The sequence below is a fragment of the Lycium barbarum genome, chromosome 6 (assembly GCF_019175385.1).
Source record: "Lycium barbarum isolate Lr01 chromosome 6, ASM1917538v2, whole genome shotgun sequence".
NCBI lineage: Eukaryota > Viridiplantae > Streptophyta > Magnoliopsida > Solanales > Solanaceae > Lycium > Lycium barbarum.
The window spans coordinates 106,211,143-106,228,762 of NC_083342.1; the positions used below are offsets into that span (position 1 = coordinate 106,211,143).

The following is a 17,620-nucleotide window of genomic DNA, read 5'->3' on the forward strand; positions in this document are numbered from 1 at the left end:
CGAGGGAGTCTATCGTCTAAGTAAAATACACTAGACTCGTTTTACTGAAAACCCGGTATAAAATAAATACTTTCATTGTAGTGATTATTTTCTTAAAAAAAAAAGTTTCCACGCATTTTTCCTCAAAAATAACCAACGGACGTCTGTTGATTTTCGTAAAAACAACAAAAATTTAAGAAAAAATTAAAAAATAGTGTCCCTCAATTTTATCCATCGATTTCCGCCCATCGTGTATTTTTAGTAGTGACAATTTTACTAGTTTCTGCTACTTCTAAATTATTTCTAAAGTCTGGTGTATACTTAGCTGATGGACTCCCTCGGTTTTAACCGACAGAGTCTGTCGGTCTTTGTGTTCCGAGACACTATTTTCTGACATTATCAAGTCTGTTACTTAGCTAATGGACCCCCTCGGTTTTAACCGACAAAGTCTGTCTGTCGGTTTTTTCCTGGGGTATTTGGCCTTTTCTTTAGTAATGTGTAGCTCTAAATGTGAGTTCTCGCTAAATTTTTTTTCCTATAGTTCTCGCCAAATCTAACAAACACAGTTCGATGATTATTTTGTCGGAGACTAAAAGTGTTAACTTTTTGCGAACTTATCAGATCAAAATTGTTAAGTGCATACTTAAGGGACTATTTTTAACCAACCCTCATAGTTAAGGGACCATTTTTTTTAAGTTGTGGAAAGCTTAAAGGACCAAAATTGTTAAGTGCATAGTTAAGGGACTATTTTGAACCTACTCTCATAGTTAAGGGACAATTTATGTCCTTTTCTCTTTTTTTTTTCCTCTTGTGATTACCCCAGTGGAATAAACTACTTAGCTGGCGGTAGTTTTATGTAATCTCCTTTTAAAAAATCAATAAATCATATATATATATATATATATATATATATATAAGCAGGTCAAAGGCCCGCTTACGTGGCGCTCTATATGGCCATAAAACCTATTTATCTTTTTCCTCAGTTTTTTGCCATTTAAAATTACAAAAAAACAATTATTTAGTAAATTAAAAGTCACAAGGAATCTCTTCGGCCTTCAGTTACAAAACCCAAACGCGGCTACTGTTTTCCATTCAACAAAACTCAAAAGGCACTTTCTTTTGCTTATACGCCCTTTCTTCCTGTTCTTCCTTCCATTCTCTTCGATTCATCAAGTCAAACTTTAGAATTTTTTTGGCTCAGTCGTTTCCCAACAAAAGCTACAACTTTTTGCCGTTTCAAACAAAACCCCGTGTCATCAATTTCTTACAAAATTACTCACCCAATTCATAATGTCGAAGCACACCAACTTTCGCAAAACATAAATTAGTCAATAGAGTAGAAGACTTCCGCCCATCTATCGTGCCATTTCAAACCAAAAATTCAAGATCTTCAATTTCGTAGCAGCAAAGGCACATAAGAAATTACTAAAGGAGAAGAAGTTTATGGTCTGTGAGAAAAATGTGAAGGTACAAAGCTTCAAGTTAATTGGTGTTTTTTTATTTCATGTATTTTTGTATTAAATTTCTGCCTCTTTTGTGTTACTGAATGGTTTATATGTTCCTCCCAAAATACAGGGCAGTCTCCTAATCTCCTTCTTCTATTCTTTAGTCTTATTCACCACTAACCACTCTCTTAGAAAATTTATGAACCAAATCATAGTGCCAGAAACACCATAAATTATATGGCACTGTTGCGAGGAACTTCTTCCCATAGTTGCAACTTTATGGAGTAACATTTTGTTTCCTGTTTTCGTTATCTTTGATTTATTATTATTTAATGTCTGACAAATCAAAGTGTTGGATCGCATTCTACTCTCTACAATTCTATTCTTTTCATCTATCCAATTGAAATATTGTTCATACGCCAACCCGAGTTTGACCAAAAAAAAAAAAAAACAACGCGACATGCTTAATTTGAAACCCATCGATTGTTCGACGAAATGCCCTATAGAGATGCGGCTTCAGAAAATGGCTCTAAAATCCACTCAACAGATGCAACTCAGTTATTATTTTTAGGCCCTTAAAGTTCAGTATATATTTTCAACATCGTCATCTACTTCCAACTAAATAATTTTGTTCAGTATACATATTTTCACTGGGTACGTTGTTGTATACATATTTTCATAGTAGTTTAACACCCTGATCCAATTGTATAGCTATGATAAAAACGGAATAAATTGCCTTGAATAATTGTGATCGTTCAATTGTAAAATCTATATTTACAAAGTTCGACATTAATATCTATAAATACTGATTATAGTTTTGTGATTTCGAGTTTAGCCTATATTACATTATCAACTTTTTTAGTAATTTGTTGTGCTCTATTATTATTTCCTGCTCTACTCTTTCACGTTTTGATTTGCGAATGACTTATGCATTTAACATGCCACCAACACAATAATAATAGAAAAATGACTCTTTCTAGCGACATTATAATTGTCAGAAGATCTATATTTCAATTTTCTCGTATTATTACTTTTTTCCTAAGTGCTCTTTCTCTTTCTTCATTATGACGTGTTGCTACCTTATTGGGGCTTGCCATTAATATCTATGTTTATATATTTATATAAAATTGATCATAGACGAGTTGAGGTGACACTTCTCTTTGGCCAACATCCACATGTGTCTTTTTCTTTTTATCCTGCATTGTTGGCTATTTTAACTTCCGTTATTTTTTTTTTCCAGGCCACAACATTTCTATTAGTAAGCAAATAACAGTTTGCTTTACTATGTGCTGTTTGCTTTTCCCAATTGCTAGGTTGCTGCCTGTTTGTTTATGTCACGACCCAACTAGGGGCTGCGACGGATACCCGGAGCTAGTTACCGAGCACCGCTCACTCTACTACTTATCTTGCTCATTTAATATTCTTTTATCAATTTACATACCAGTTGTAGGAAAATCATAATTAAACAAACATAAATACTTTATATACAATTGCCTATCGGCCATCAAAATAATATACACGCATATGAAAACGTCTTGTGAGACCATCTAACCCACACTGCGTATCTACGAGCCTCTACTAACATACTGTATATACATGGACGGAACAAGACTCCGTCGTGCCCAAAATATACATATATACCAAAAGGATAATCCTAAGCACCTCCGGACAATGGAGTGCTTTCAACCAGCTGGCTGCTACTGAGGATCTGGGCCTAGCTCTCCTCTCTGTCTACCTGTGGGCATGAACACAGCGTCCGAAGAAAGGACGTCAGTACGAATGTTGTACTGAGTATGAGAAACATAAACAATGAAAGAAAACATCAACAACATAGTGATAACATCAACGTGAAATATCTGGATCTGTCTGATAATCATAAAGGAAATCATGCGTGCCATCTTACTCATACTCATCCTCATAACATATATGCATCATATGCAAACTGCCCGTCCATGTCAGAACGGTGTGATAATCAATAATATTAGCCCGCGTCCAGGCCTCCCGCGTCCGGGGGTACCATCTCATGCCGCCCACTAGTGGTGTCTGCCCATGCCCGAAGGTCATGGTGTATCCGTATAGCTGCCCGCCTTGGCGGTGACTGCCCGGCCAACTAGGCACGGTGTAAAATGCTCACGTCATGCTTATCATAAAATGCTCATAATAATAATATACTCATCATAAAATACTTATCTCATTGTAATACATGCATAAGGCTCAAGATCAACTTTATTCTATCGGGGTGACGTAAGGTCGTGATCTCCCGATTCCATTATGGAACAACTATTGATACTCTGCCTCACCTTGAAGGAACTAGTACATAAGGTGAGTGTAAGCGATAATTAACATCATCATTATACTAGCATCATCATATCGTATTCCTCATCTTATATAGACATTAAGGAGTTAGACTCTTAGCCTTTCAGACTATAAGAACTCATGAAGAGAATAGGAATTTAGTGCTACAAGATTCATGCCATTAGGAAGAAGGGACTAGCCTCACATACCTTGGTCGTTTAGCTAAGATAGCGCTCACTCGTTCTCCTTCAATATCGCGTCGTTACCTTCATAAAGAATTCATATCAACATTAGCATACTGACTACAAGAACGCGTCGTTAATTCTAAGAGAAGTCGGACAACGCTTCTCTTGTTTATACTATTTTTCCCATGTTTTATATTAACTCCCAACATTCATAGCATTACTCACAATATCGAAATCAACAATCGTCGTTTACGTACATTTAGCAAAATCCACCATTTTCCTCCAATTTCCCTCATAATTAGCCTTATGACTCGTCCTTGCATTTTCATGCGTTTAACGCTTGTTTCATGATATAAACATCATTTATAACGTATTTGTATTCACAACACTTCAACATTCATAATTCAATCCCACTATCATTCATTTATGGCACTACTCACTCAATAATGGTCCATTTATATGTTCTTCCACATTTCAAGTGTCTAAGCTTTTCAATACTTCAAACAACATAGAATGATCATGAAACTTACCTTGGATAGTGGTTGAACAACCCTTGAGTTGAAATTCTTCACTTAAACAAAACCCTAGTTCACCTTCTTGGGAATTACCTGACTTAGATGATCCCTTGATGGGTTCTTGCACTTGATTTCATAGGTTTTGTGTTGTTGATCTTTAGCTTTCCCTTGATTCTCTTGGATTCTTATGGAGGAAGTATTTGGAATGTTCTAGAGGCTTCTTGGGTTGTGTTGATGAATAATGGACTGAATTGTAGTCCAAGTCCCTTTTAATAATCCCAAAATTTGATCTTTAATGAATTCTCGTCGGGTGAACAGTGGTCGTAAATTGCAGTTTACGGACCGTATTGTGGTTTACGGTCCGTCTTCCATGATCGTGTTTAAGCAATTCAAGAACAGAAGGTTTGGCTGAGTGTCATGGCACTTTACGACTGAGGTTTACGGTCCGTAAACCAGTTTAGCCCGTCCTCCAAGTCGTTTTTAATCATTCTCACCATTTACAGGAAGTCTTGGCTGAGGGACATGGTAGTTTACGACCTGGTTTACGGTCCGTAAACCAGTTTACGGGCCGTATTCTGGGTCGTCTTTAACCATTTCAACACTTAACAGAAACTTGAGATTTTTGACGCAATGAAAGACGATTGCATACGGTCCGTAAATCACTTTACGGGCCGTATAGTGCCATATACGACCACTGGGTGAATTTTTTTTCTGCAACTTTATTATTTCCAAAAATGCAAAATTATCCATTCCCGACTTAGTAAAACACCATACACTCAAGTCCTTCATTGTTCTACTCATCACACAAGTACGGAAAAATTTCCGAGGTGTAACAGTTTACTCTACGAAAAACAAATAAATCAATAACCGAGAAGAATTACGACAATCAACAGTATCAAACCAGAACATATAGGTTCTCAGTACCAATGAAAGCCGAGGTAGAGAAGAAATCATTCTTTTCCCTTTCATTTGAAACTCTCTGTACATGAAGTTTTCGTTTTTTAATTGGTGCTCTTGCCATAGTTATTATTATGCAAAAATTATATTTGGAGCTACCAGTTGTGGGTAGCAATATTTTTTATTTGTCTTAGCATGTTTAAGCTTGTATTTGTTATACCCCTTTTTAACCGGGTTGAAGCGGAGTACAACATATTGGTGATTCCTATATTGCTTTGTTTTAAGGAGTCGTCACCTAATTGATTTTACGGTGAATTAGGACACCTAGATATTAACTAAGGTAAAGCTAAAGCTAAACCTCTCTTAATGGTGTGCTTAATTAGTGTGATTCTAGATAAGGGTTCTATATTATCCTAAAGGGAAGGGGTTAGGCATCCTTTAGAATCCGTTAACTTACGGTTATCCGACCAAACTTAGGTTAATTAATCAATGTTGGATATAGTATTTCAATTTTAAGAAAATAGCTTGTGCAGATAAGACTTGCAAAATATAGCCATTTATGCAAAAAAGGATTTTAAATGTCATTTTATAAAAAGGACTTCAAGTAATAAGGTTGTTAAAATGGGACTAGTAATTCCACATAAGAGGAGATTTTAGAATGCTATTTGAAATAGAAATTTATAAATGTCGCTAAGATTTAAAATAAAATACTAATAAAACTTATGGAAAAGAAGATAATAATTTGTATAAAAGGAGACTTCAAATGCCATAAAATTTAGAAATGTTGTTAAGATTAAAAAAGGTGCCGTTTAGAATGAAATTTGTAGAAAATATAATAATTCGCATAAAAGGAAACTGCAAATGCCATATAAAATAAACTTATAAATGTTGCAAATTTTTTAAATAATGATGCTAATTAAAATAAAAACTCGCATGAAATGTAAAAGCAAAAAGAAAACGCGGGTTTGCGTAATGCCTTAACAAATATTTAAAACAAACTAAACGATGATGTATTGATTGGCTTCGTATTTTAGAAGTACAAAATATTCTTTTTAGTTTCTATTTTCCTGTTAATGATGTTTCAAAATTCTCAAGATAATAATATGTGAATCCTTTAATATATGGTCACGTCATTTTTTTTTTGCAAAATTGATTATTTCAAACAAAAACATGAAGAGAAGAGGATAATTTATGAAATTGATTGCTAGTTCTTTCTTAAGTTGACTACCCATAACTAAAACTAGTCCACTAATTCATCTAAAGTTCATCTAAATTAAGAAAATAACACAAAAAAAAAGTTAGTCATACGATACAAATTAAATACACAAATATAAACAGATGAATATATAATTTAAATAGGCTCGACCCATTTTGAGATTGTTGTTCGCTGTTGGCTACTGCTGGGCTTCGGCCCAGCAGATACTTTTATTATTGGGCTGCTGCTGCGGCTGTTGGAACTGGGCCTGGCCCAGAATAATGATTTTTATTTTTTTTTATTTTTTTTGCTGTAGGTAGGGAGCTGGACAGAGAAGGGATCCAGTTGGGTTTTTAGCCCGACATCGAAAGCGGAGAGAGAGACGAGTCTTTGGACTCGTATGCGAGATTCATGCGAAAAAAGAATGAAAGAAAGATTAGTATACGATCAATGGGTTAAACATAGAATATGAATTCAAACAACGTCATAAATTATGTATATATCACGTATACTTAAGGATAATCCATGCCTACACAGATTAACCACCACACATATACAAATAGGCAATCCTCATGACATAGACAGAAACTTCAAACAACTGCACATCATGTATTTTAATCAAACGTAAGGACAACTACCAGTTTATATTTCAATTTTTGTTACTTACATAGGCGAACAAACAGAACCCATAGCATTTTTTATGTCATAGAGAGGGGGACAGCGGGCAGTGACAGGTAGTCCAGCCCGAACACTCATGATATAATTCAAACGTAGAGTCTAGTAAACATGTTATTTAGGCAGATATTTTAAGGAATTAGTCTATGACACATATACTTAAGATGGTCATTAATAGATTTGATAATTTCAAGTCACAAAGAGGCAATAATCTCAGCTGAATTGAGCAGAAACAGCCATGCTGTAAAATTAATAGCAAAAGCAGTAAATGGTCATGATGAGTTCAGGATCCCCTTTTGACATCTTTGCACATATTATATATAGGTAGTATCATGTTCAGGAATGGGATGAAAAAAAATGATAAATATGTTAGCTTATATGAGGGTCACAATAGGATTATATGAGTGGGTCTGGACTGGATCATGTTTCATACGACAAGATCAACAATTTAAATTTTCAGGCAAAGGCAGCAATCACAGTATGGGGAAAACCAGCCAAACAAATGACCACAAGAACTAAACAAGGGGTGACTGCTGGATATACACCATGCTGGGATCCTATTTTTATAATTAATTCTGGATGAACAAATATAAATAGAAAGAGCCAGATGCAAAGGATCAAGGATGATAACACAAACAAAACAAACAAGAACCTCAGGTCACTCTTAGCCCAATTGAGACTTAATTATGCCCTAGCTGCTACAAACATACTCATGCATCACATCAGTTTATCAAGCAATGTTTTGGGAAGCAATAGTTTACACATTTGAACAGGATTTAACCTCAACAAAAATAAGAACATGATTTTAACAGGTTTAGATTTTCAATGGTATCATACTCAAATCCTTTGTAGAGTCACTATCCTATTTGAACTAAACTAAGAATTACATCTAACACAGTAGAAATTAAATCACATGCCCGGATGACAAGGGAAAAAAGAGGCTGGACTAAAACAGCAAGATTGGGAATAACAATGTCTTGACCATGCCATTATTATCAACTCAACTACCTAAACTTTATGCTAAACAGGTTCAACTTAACAAGCTGAACTATCACATGAATATGCTTGACTGGACTGATCAACCCAACCCAGGAGCCAAACTGAATAAGCATCTATCTTGGCCAATCAAACTAAGCTAACACTTAAGTGCACTCAATAAGATAACTGTCATGCTTGAATAATTCAAATCTAACATGAACATGCTTGCAAAGACCAACATATAAGTAGTTTAAACCAAAAGCACCAAACTGGACCAAACATAATCAATTGACAGGCTGAATCTTCATGCTTAAAATAGGCAGATCAAACTAACACAAGCATGCTGCACAAACTTGAGCTAAGGTCGGTTATAAGTATAAAGTAAACTCAAACATTAACCAGGAGCATTCAAAACAGATCCTAAACTGAACTAACATATAATGCAGGCAAACTAATATTATTATCCGAAAGGTGGGTAGACAGCTAAACAACGGTTCGAATATCGGCTAGGCAATACTCGAACATTGTTGTGTTCATACCAACAAATCATCACTTCCAATCTGATATTCAAATAAACACATATCAACACACATTAAGGATAAAGTAACTGAGTAAATTTAAACCTATACGAACCTATGCAAAAAGAAAACTATATCCAAGTAAACACTGGTACAGTTATTCATTACCCTTGACAAAAACCAGAGCAAACAGCACAGAACAAATAAAAAAATAAAAAAAAAATAAGAAAATGCGAAGGGGAAAGGGAGAATCACCTGTTTCGGGTGCAGCGAAATGGGTACGGGGGAGTCGATCTATCCGCGAACACTCCGAATCTCCTTCGGCCCAAACTCGAATCAAACTTGTGTGTTCTCGAATTCGATGCAATACAAAAAGAAAGAAAGAAAAAAAAACAGAAGATCAATTGCCTATTTTAAATCGATGTGGAACGTTGTAACAACTACGATCTTAATGCTTTCTGGGGAATTTCTGGTGATAGAGATGAGGGCTTAATGATTTCTTTTTGGGGGTTTTTCCGATTTTTGATTTTTTTGATGATTTTGACCACTGGAAATTTGTTCCTTTTTTGAGGGTTTTGGTTCGTTGCTGTGCGTCTTCTCCTCCTCGTCGTTCTCCTGTCCCTCGATTCAACTCCGCCCCTTTATAGGTTTTTTTTTTTTGTTGTTTTTGTGCTGAAAAAGGGAAGGAGGAGCGGGAGAGAGAGAAAAGTGGGGGACAAGAGTGAGTGGGGAGCGGAGAAGAAGGAGGGAAAAGGGGGAAGTGGGAGCGGCGGCGGTGGTGGGGCTGAAGATGACGATGAAAGAGGGAAAGGGGAAGGGAAGAGAGGGGAGCGGGTGGGCGGCGGCTGGTGAAGGAAATGAGGGAAAATGAAAGGAAACACTAAAAGGGTTTCCTTTATTTTGAAAGGAAATTGGGTCGGGTCCAACCGATTTAATGGACCGGGTTGGCTAAAATTCGGGCTAGTAAATTAAACATGGACTGGTCTGAAAAAAAATTGAATCAAAATATGGGCTGGTCCAAAATATTTATGAGTTGATTGGACTTTGATTTGGGTCAGATAAATCAAAATACGGACTGAGTGCAAGAAATAGTTTGGCTTCTAAATTTAAATAAAAGACCTATTTTAATTAACGATGTACCAAGGGTACCAGAATATCACCTAGTACGAAAATGTGTAATTGTAAAAGACCCGGATAAGAGAATTATATGATGTTGCGATGACCGTGCAATAGTATTTTAAACAATAAATAAAGCTATCATTTTAAATGTGCGAAATAAATGCGATGTGTATGCGGAAGTTGATAAAATGCCGGGAAATGCAAGTTTTTAATAATACTAAATAACCGTAACGAATAAATAGCGGTAGTAATACTGCTAATAACAATGATAATGGTAAAAAATGATAATGTCGATGATAATGGTGATAAAAAAAATAATAGATATAATAATAATAGTAGATAACAAATATTGATAATTAATAACAAAAAATAACAATAAGAATAATGATAATAATTAATAATAATAATAAAGATGATAATAATTAATAATAATAAATAACAATTATTGATAATAATAAATTAATAATAATAACAATAATAGTGGTAATAATAAAACAATAATGATAATAAGAATAAGAAATAATAATGATGATAATAATAATAATAAATAACAATTATTGATAAAACAATGATAATAATTAATCATAACGATGATAATGATGATTAATAATTAATAATTAATAACAAAGATAACGCTGATAACAATGATTAGTAATCAATAATAATAATAATAATAATGATAATGGAAATAACAAGAATAATAATAATTAATGACAATTAGTAATAAATGATAATTTTAAGAATAATAATAATAATAATAATAATAATAATAACTGCAGTGGAATAATAAAACGGGGCGTTAATAAAAGACTAATAATTATAGTAAAATTAAAATGCATATTTTTTAATTTCTCAAAATACCAGAGGTATAAATAGGTATTTCGGGGGAGAGGCGGGACAAAATTGGGTGTCAACAGTATTAAGTATCTTTAACAATTGTTTGATACTCAACTCTGTAAGTAAGAGTACTACTAGGATGATTCAGGGCATTAGCCTTTATTTCTGAAGGATGTCCTCAAGAAAGAGAGTAATTCCAACCCCATTAATGGTTGAACTTGAGTTTAGTGTTGCAGGGTGAGATGACACATAAGAGAAGTTGTATTTTCTTCTCTGTAAGGAGATGAGGGTGGTGTCCAACTGGAGACAAGGTAGCAACGGATGGAGAAGAGTATCGAGTAATTACAGTAACAAGAACTGGTATGATATTCCTCTTTGCAAGTTTTATAGCTTTATAGTACTTGTGCAGAAATTAAATTTGAAGCATCTTTAAATAAAAAATTAATTGATTGGGTCAAATTGAAACAGTACTTAAATATTCAGAGAAAACAAAGGATAGTTAATCAATCTATCCATGATCTCCATTTATCGTTTTCCTCAAGTTTTAAAAATTTACCTTTGTTTCATGTCTAGAAAAGTCTACAGGAATTTAAAAATACCCTTCTTATGTCATGAGACCTTGTAGATTTTACCAGGACTATTTTAGTATATTTCATTCGTTTTCTTTTCTATTTTAACTCTACACTTTACATGGTTTAATATTTTATCTGTCGAAATGTATGTGTCACACCCCTTTTTTGGGCCCCGCGCGTAGGTACGTAGGTTTTTATTATTAAAGGGTTTTTCCAATTGAAGTGACGGTTTTGAGTAGGGATTAGGTATTTTACGGAGTCGCCACTTGGAATTGAGTTTTGGTGTTTCAAGTCACCTTATGAATCCCTAATAAAAAAGAAATGACTCTTTTATTATGGTCCGCGAAAACAGAAGACCGGGTAAGGAATTCTGTTGACCGGGGAGAAGGTGTTAGGCATTCCCCGAGTCCCGTAGTTCTAGCACGGTCGCTTTATCGACTTATACTTAGCTTAAATTAATCTTTGAATATATTATGTATCTGAGCCTTGATTTGCTCGTGCTTTTATTGTTGAACATTTATTGGTCTTAAACCGGATGCGTAACCGCATTCCGGATCTTTTAAGCGTCTCAAAATAAGATGTATAACTGCATTCTTACTCGAGACAAGATTAATTATTAAAACGAGTTTAGCCAAGGTGCGTAACCGCATCCTTGAGTTGTTTAAATCGTCTTGGAATAAGATGTGTAACCACATTCTTAATTGAAACAAACATCTTGAAACGTGCCTAAAGCTCATCTAGCGTTAAAGGCAATTATTTGTCTCTAAAATTCGAGACTTATTATCATTTGGTTAACTTTCACTCTTTTGACAATGAGTTTTGAAACGTGTTCGCAACTTATCCCGCTCCCTTACAATTGGTTTTACCGCTCTTTTCTTTCATACTTGACAACGGGATTTGAAATAAATTCGCATCCCATCTCGCTCATCGCACAATTAACTAACTAATTCGAGCCTTAGATATTTGTTGAGGCTCAAAGTACCGTATGCATCTAATATTAAATTCCGGAACACGCAGCTCGTAGTCAACAAAAATGTGAATATATTCAAGTGATTAAACAAAAATACCCAAGTAATGTAGATAAGAGGTATGGAAGCCAAACAATAAATACCATATCATGCTTTAAAGACTTTCACGTTAACTTCCACAATTCCAAACAAATTCAAACCTTAAACCAACATTTTGCTACTAACTATTAAAATTTTAAACATGCTAAAGTCCACTGGAAATCACTAAATTAATTAAGCACCAAACTTGGAGAAATAAATACGAATATGAAGACACTAAACAAAACTAATGCCATTTATTTTCACAAACAAAACTACATGTAGAGTCAAACAAACACCATATGAATATTAGCGTTTTTTTTTTTTTTTTTTTAAATTTTTACAAAACACTAATACCCAACAAATCATCTACACAAGCTCAAACAAATATTGGCAGGATATCGTACTCACTGTATAAGAAATAAAGAACTGATCCTCCTATTTTTATTAAACCAACTAAAGCATGATCCATTTAATTCTTGAATCCAATGGTAGTTAAATCAAATTCAAACCAACTAAATTCCAAATTGATTATTTAACTTAATACAGTCAAACATAAAACTAGTAATCAATGCAACTAACTAATTACTATTCCCAAAAACATATCATTAAGAACCTATCAATATATATACCAGATTTGTATAAGAAGTAAAAGGGGAATTAAAAAAGAAAAAAAAAAGAAAAAAGAGAAAATTAAACCTTCAATTGGAGCCAATAAGCTTCTTTTTTATCAGAGGGAACCTCGAGTGTTACAGTTGAAAATTATGAACAGAACCCGATGATTGAGCTTACATCAATGAATGAAAACGCGATGGAAACTCGACCAAAAGACCTCACGAACTCGACACCTTCACTCGGACCTTTGTTTAACAGAGGTTTACATGGTATTTTCAATGGTTTTTCATGGTTGGTTTTTGGTGGTCTTTTAGCTGGTTTCGGGTGGAGCAGTAATGGAGGTGGCGGCTGAGTATTAGCTTTTTTTCTCTATCTTTAGCTATTTATAGTGTGTCTAGATATAGGGTTTTGAGTGTGTCCATTGTTTTCCTTTTCCCAAAATGCCCATGTGTAAAAAAAAAATATCTTAATGGAATATTCCTTCCCAAAATGGATTGTGTTTTTTGTGTGGAAGAGTGGAATTTTGCCAAGTGGCAATATACTATTAGTTCTATTGTTGATTTAATTAATAAAAATACTACTCCTAATTTAAAAGCAAGATTAAAAATACTCAGTTACTCGATACTCTTTTATTACAATCTTTAACTTGGAAATTAACTAAAAATAGATTAAAAAAATGTATTTTTTTGGGGAAATTTTCTTTCTTTTGTCACAAATGAAAACAAAACTTATTATATTCTAAAATGAGACACTTTTTTTTTTTTTTTTTTTTTTTTTTTGCAGTTTTCAAATTCTATAATAAAAACCTACTAAAAAAATAGAGTTAAAAATGTCCAAGATTAGACTAAAAAGAAAAATTAATCAAGAAGACAATGAAAACATCCCGGGAGGGTCAAAATTACGTGTCTACAGTATGTTGTGTTGTTTGTTAACGGAATCATCTTATTTTAACTTACCCTTGATTTTTATCGGTGGTGATTTTAATAAACCTTCACACCATGAAGTTTTCTTAGTGTGAGTATATCTGTACGCCCTGAAATTGAATTTCTACACATTTTGGGTACACAAAAATAGAGAAAACGATACTTGATTGAGAATGCCCACTGTGTACAACTTATTGGAAAGCATAACTCACTTATTTTTTAAATGTGAATTTTCTGCAGAGGATGGGGTAAATTGCTACATTGGTAGCAGGGACTAACGGAATAGATTATGTCTTGGCCCGAGCCACTGAGATGGGCTGAAGTTCATGCTAAAAGAAACGGCTCAAGTGCGGCAATTTGTTTAATTACTATTGTTGCTTGTGTGTATCACCTTTGGATTGAGAGGAAAGAGTTTTTTCAAGCAAAGCAGATGGAGCCAAGGAGAATAGTCACGAAATTCATTCAGGAGGTCTTCTACAAAGGATCCATGAAGAACATATTAAGTAGGAGTCGTGAGAAGTAAAACTTTTTTTTTGATAGATCAGTTGTAGTAGAAATGATAGGAGTATCCGGTTGCAGGCTTGTAGCTTTGGAAATGTCTAGCTGTGGTTTTTTCATGTACGTAGGGTTACTGGTAATTAAAAAAGTTATTTACCAGAAAAAACAATGAGAAGCGAATTAAATCAAAGAATAAATATTAAGATCGGTAGATGATGAAGTGATCAAGTAGTAAGACTATTTTAATCATTTGTTACTGGTTCTTAAGATATGCGATGATGTCAAAATCTTCTAGTTTATATTAGAACCATCTTGATATCTTTTTTTTTTTAATGTTATTTTTAATACTTCAATTATTAGAAAAGAGTTATTTCTAAGCTTAATGGGGTGATTATTATCGCGCGTAGCGCGGGCAAACTACATATTTATATAATATAAAGCTAGGCATAGACAATCAACACCTCTTTATGGCCTCCATTGACATTTATTTTTTTTTCTCCTTTTTTGGCTTTTTTTCTATTTTTTAATTTATTTTTGTGCTATATTAAAAAGTTCAAAAGTCATTTATGTGTTATGTAAAGAGTGATTTATTCCTCTCTATGTAACGTTGTGTACATATTCTTAATCTCAAAAGTAATTTCTTTTGCCATTGTTCAATGTTGGAATATCTCAAAAGTCATTTCTTTAGCAATTACTCAATGTTTACTACCTTCTTTAGTACCTATCATTATTATACATAATTTATTTATATAGTAAAGTTGGGAATTACCTAGGTGATGGAGGAAATGAGAACTCTTGCCTTCTTACAATTTGAATAGAAGAAAATGATTTTTTTTTCCAGATCTGGCATCTTCCAATAACCAGCAATTCTATTTATTCCAAACTTAATTCACTCTTCTCATTCAAAATTATTAATGAATAATTAATCAGTGGGTGTTTTAGTGCAGAGTCCAAAAGTTATTGTTGAAAGAAAAACGTATTTTTATTGCGCAAAACGTAAAGTACCGTTTCAAAATCTTTCAAAAACGAAGAGAGAGATTCTAGGAAAATAAATAAATGACAACAATGTAACACCCCAATTTTTTTTTTTTTAAAACTAATACTTGAATTTTGGATTGATCATATCTTTATAGTAAGGACATATTTACTTCGCACTCCCTACGTGAATTTGACAATATATGAAAATTGCTTACTTTAGATTGTGTTAATATTTTCAAGGAATTTTCGTGATGTTGTTATGTTTACCGTAAATTTATTATGAAATACAATAGATATACAAAAGTTTGGGCAGCCACCTTTTTTTTATATTTTTCTTTCATCCTTATCCAAGTAACATATATACCTTTTTTGGGCTCATATCCTCTCCACCACCTATAATTTCGTTTTCTCCAAGAAAATAAATTTCTTCTGAACATTACAACAACAACAACAACAACCCAGTGAAATCCCACATCGTGGGGTCTGGGAGGGTAGAGTGTACGCAGACCTTACTCCTACCAAGGTAGGACGGCTGTTTCCGAAAGACCCTCGGTATCTTTTGATGACAATAAATACATGATATCTTTGGTGAGGGAAATTACCCAGAATAGTATGTTTGAAAAATTGTTTTTCTTCTTGGTTTGTACCAGTTGCACAAATTGGGAAAGAGGAGAGAGATCAGAAATCCGAGAAACTATAAACACACCATAAAACTGGATTCCCTTTAATATAAAGGAAAAATTGAACTAAAAAAAATCCAAGTCTAAAACACATGTTTTGGGCAGAATCTCAATCAAACACTTTAAACAGAAATTTAAGAAATAAGCTGCCAAACTCACAACTTCAAAACAAACACCACCCAGATCTGGATGCAAAACTTCGAAGCAGCATTTTGGATTCCTCCCACTTCCAGATGGCCTAACTGTGCCACCAGGTAAAGTTTTTCAGCTTCTCTACCGTGGATTTAAGAATGGACTAAAAGGCGTTAAGATTAGAATAGTCTTATGAATTAGGGCTTTGGGCTAAAATAAACTTTAAAAAAAAAAAAAAAAAAAACGGCGTAGGCTCATTTGGCCGAATTGGTTGGTCTTTTCCCCTTCAAAAATTGTAAGTATGAAATTAGTTTTTGTTTCGTAAGTGGCATCCTCCCAAAGGGGCTGCTGCAAGTTTTGGTATCAGAGCCAAGTTTCGATTCTTCCATGTTTCTATGCTTAGAAGATAACGCTCAGATCCATCTCATATTCTTCCTGTTGAATCCATTGAGGTCAGTCCTGACTTGACATACGAAGAGGAATCTATCCAAATCTTGGCACATGAGACAAAAGAGCTTAGAAACAAGAAAATTCCATTAGTAAAAGTCCTTTGGAGAAATCATTCTGGCAAAAAAGCTACCTGGGAGCAAGAAGAGGATATGCGAATTCAATAACCCCATTTGTTTCGAGACTAGCGCAAGGTAAATTTCGGGATGAAATTTCTTAAGTGGGAGAGAGTCGTAACACCCTAATTTTTTTTTAAAACTAATACTTGAATTTTCGATTGATCATATCTTTATAGTAAGGATATATTTACTTCGCACTCCCTACGTGAATTTGACGATATATGAAAATTGCTTAATTTAGATTGTGTTAATATTTACAAGGAAGTTTCGTGATGTTGTTATGTTACCACTTATCATCCTCTTGATAAATTTATTATGAAATAAAATAGATATACAAAAGTTTGGGCAGCCACCTTTTTTTTTTTCATCCTTATCCAATAACATATATACCTTTTTGGGATCATATCCTCTCCACCACCTCTAATTTCATTTTCTCCAAGAAAATAATTTTCTTCTGAACATTGTAAGTATGAAATTAGTTTTTGTTTCGTAAGTGGCATCCTCCCAAAGGGGCTGCTACAAACAATGAGGAAGGAATAAGAAAAAAGTGCACTTAATTTTGCTAAACACATCCTTGCACAACCCAGCAGAAGAGAAATTTTAGGAAAAGTAATAACTGATATTAATGAGGAACCGATTTAATTTGCTGCAGTTTAGGGAGTCCGGAGCCTAAATGGCATAAATTTGCCACAAAAAAAACAAAAGGAGTTGCCCTTTCCACAATAAACCAAAAGGGGTTTATCGTGGAGGGGGCAACGTTTTACAAAAAAAAAAATTGTCAGATCGGAATTAAAAAAAAAAAAATTGTCAAGCAAAACGTTGGCTGGCCAACGTTTTACAAAATAAGATTTTGCAAAAACGTTGGTCACCCAACATTTTACAAACTAAAGTGTTTTTTTTTTCTTTTCAGATGAAGTTCCCTTTTAAAATTTCAGTGAAGCTTCTTTTTAATTCAAACATACACCACAAGTC

At 33.9% G+C, this 17,620-nt stretch overlaps 1 long non-coding RNA gene across 1 annotated transcript; it reads left to right on the top strand.

Moving 5' to 3' along the window:
- Positions 1–1,025: 1,025 nt before the first annotated feature.
- Positions 1,026–14,503, top strand: LOC132645249 (uncharacterized). Its single transcript, XR_009584056.1, has 3 exons — positions 1,026–1,446; positions 10,867–10,998; positions 14,035–14,503. It is a non-coding gene; the product is annotated as an uncharacterized LOC132645249 (long non-coding RNA).
- The last annotated feature ends 3,117 nt before the right edge of the window (positions 14,504–17,620 follow it).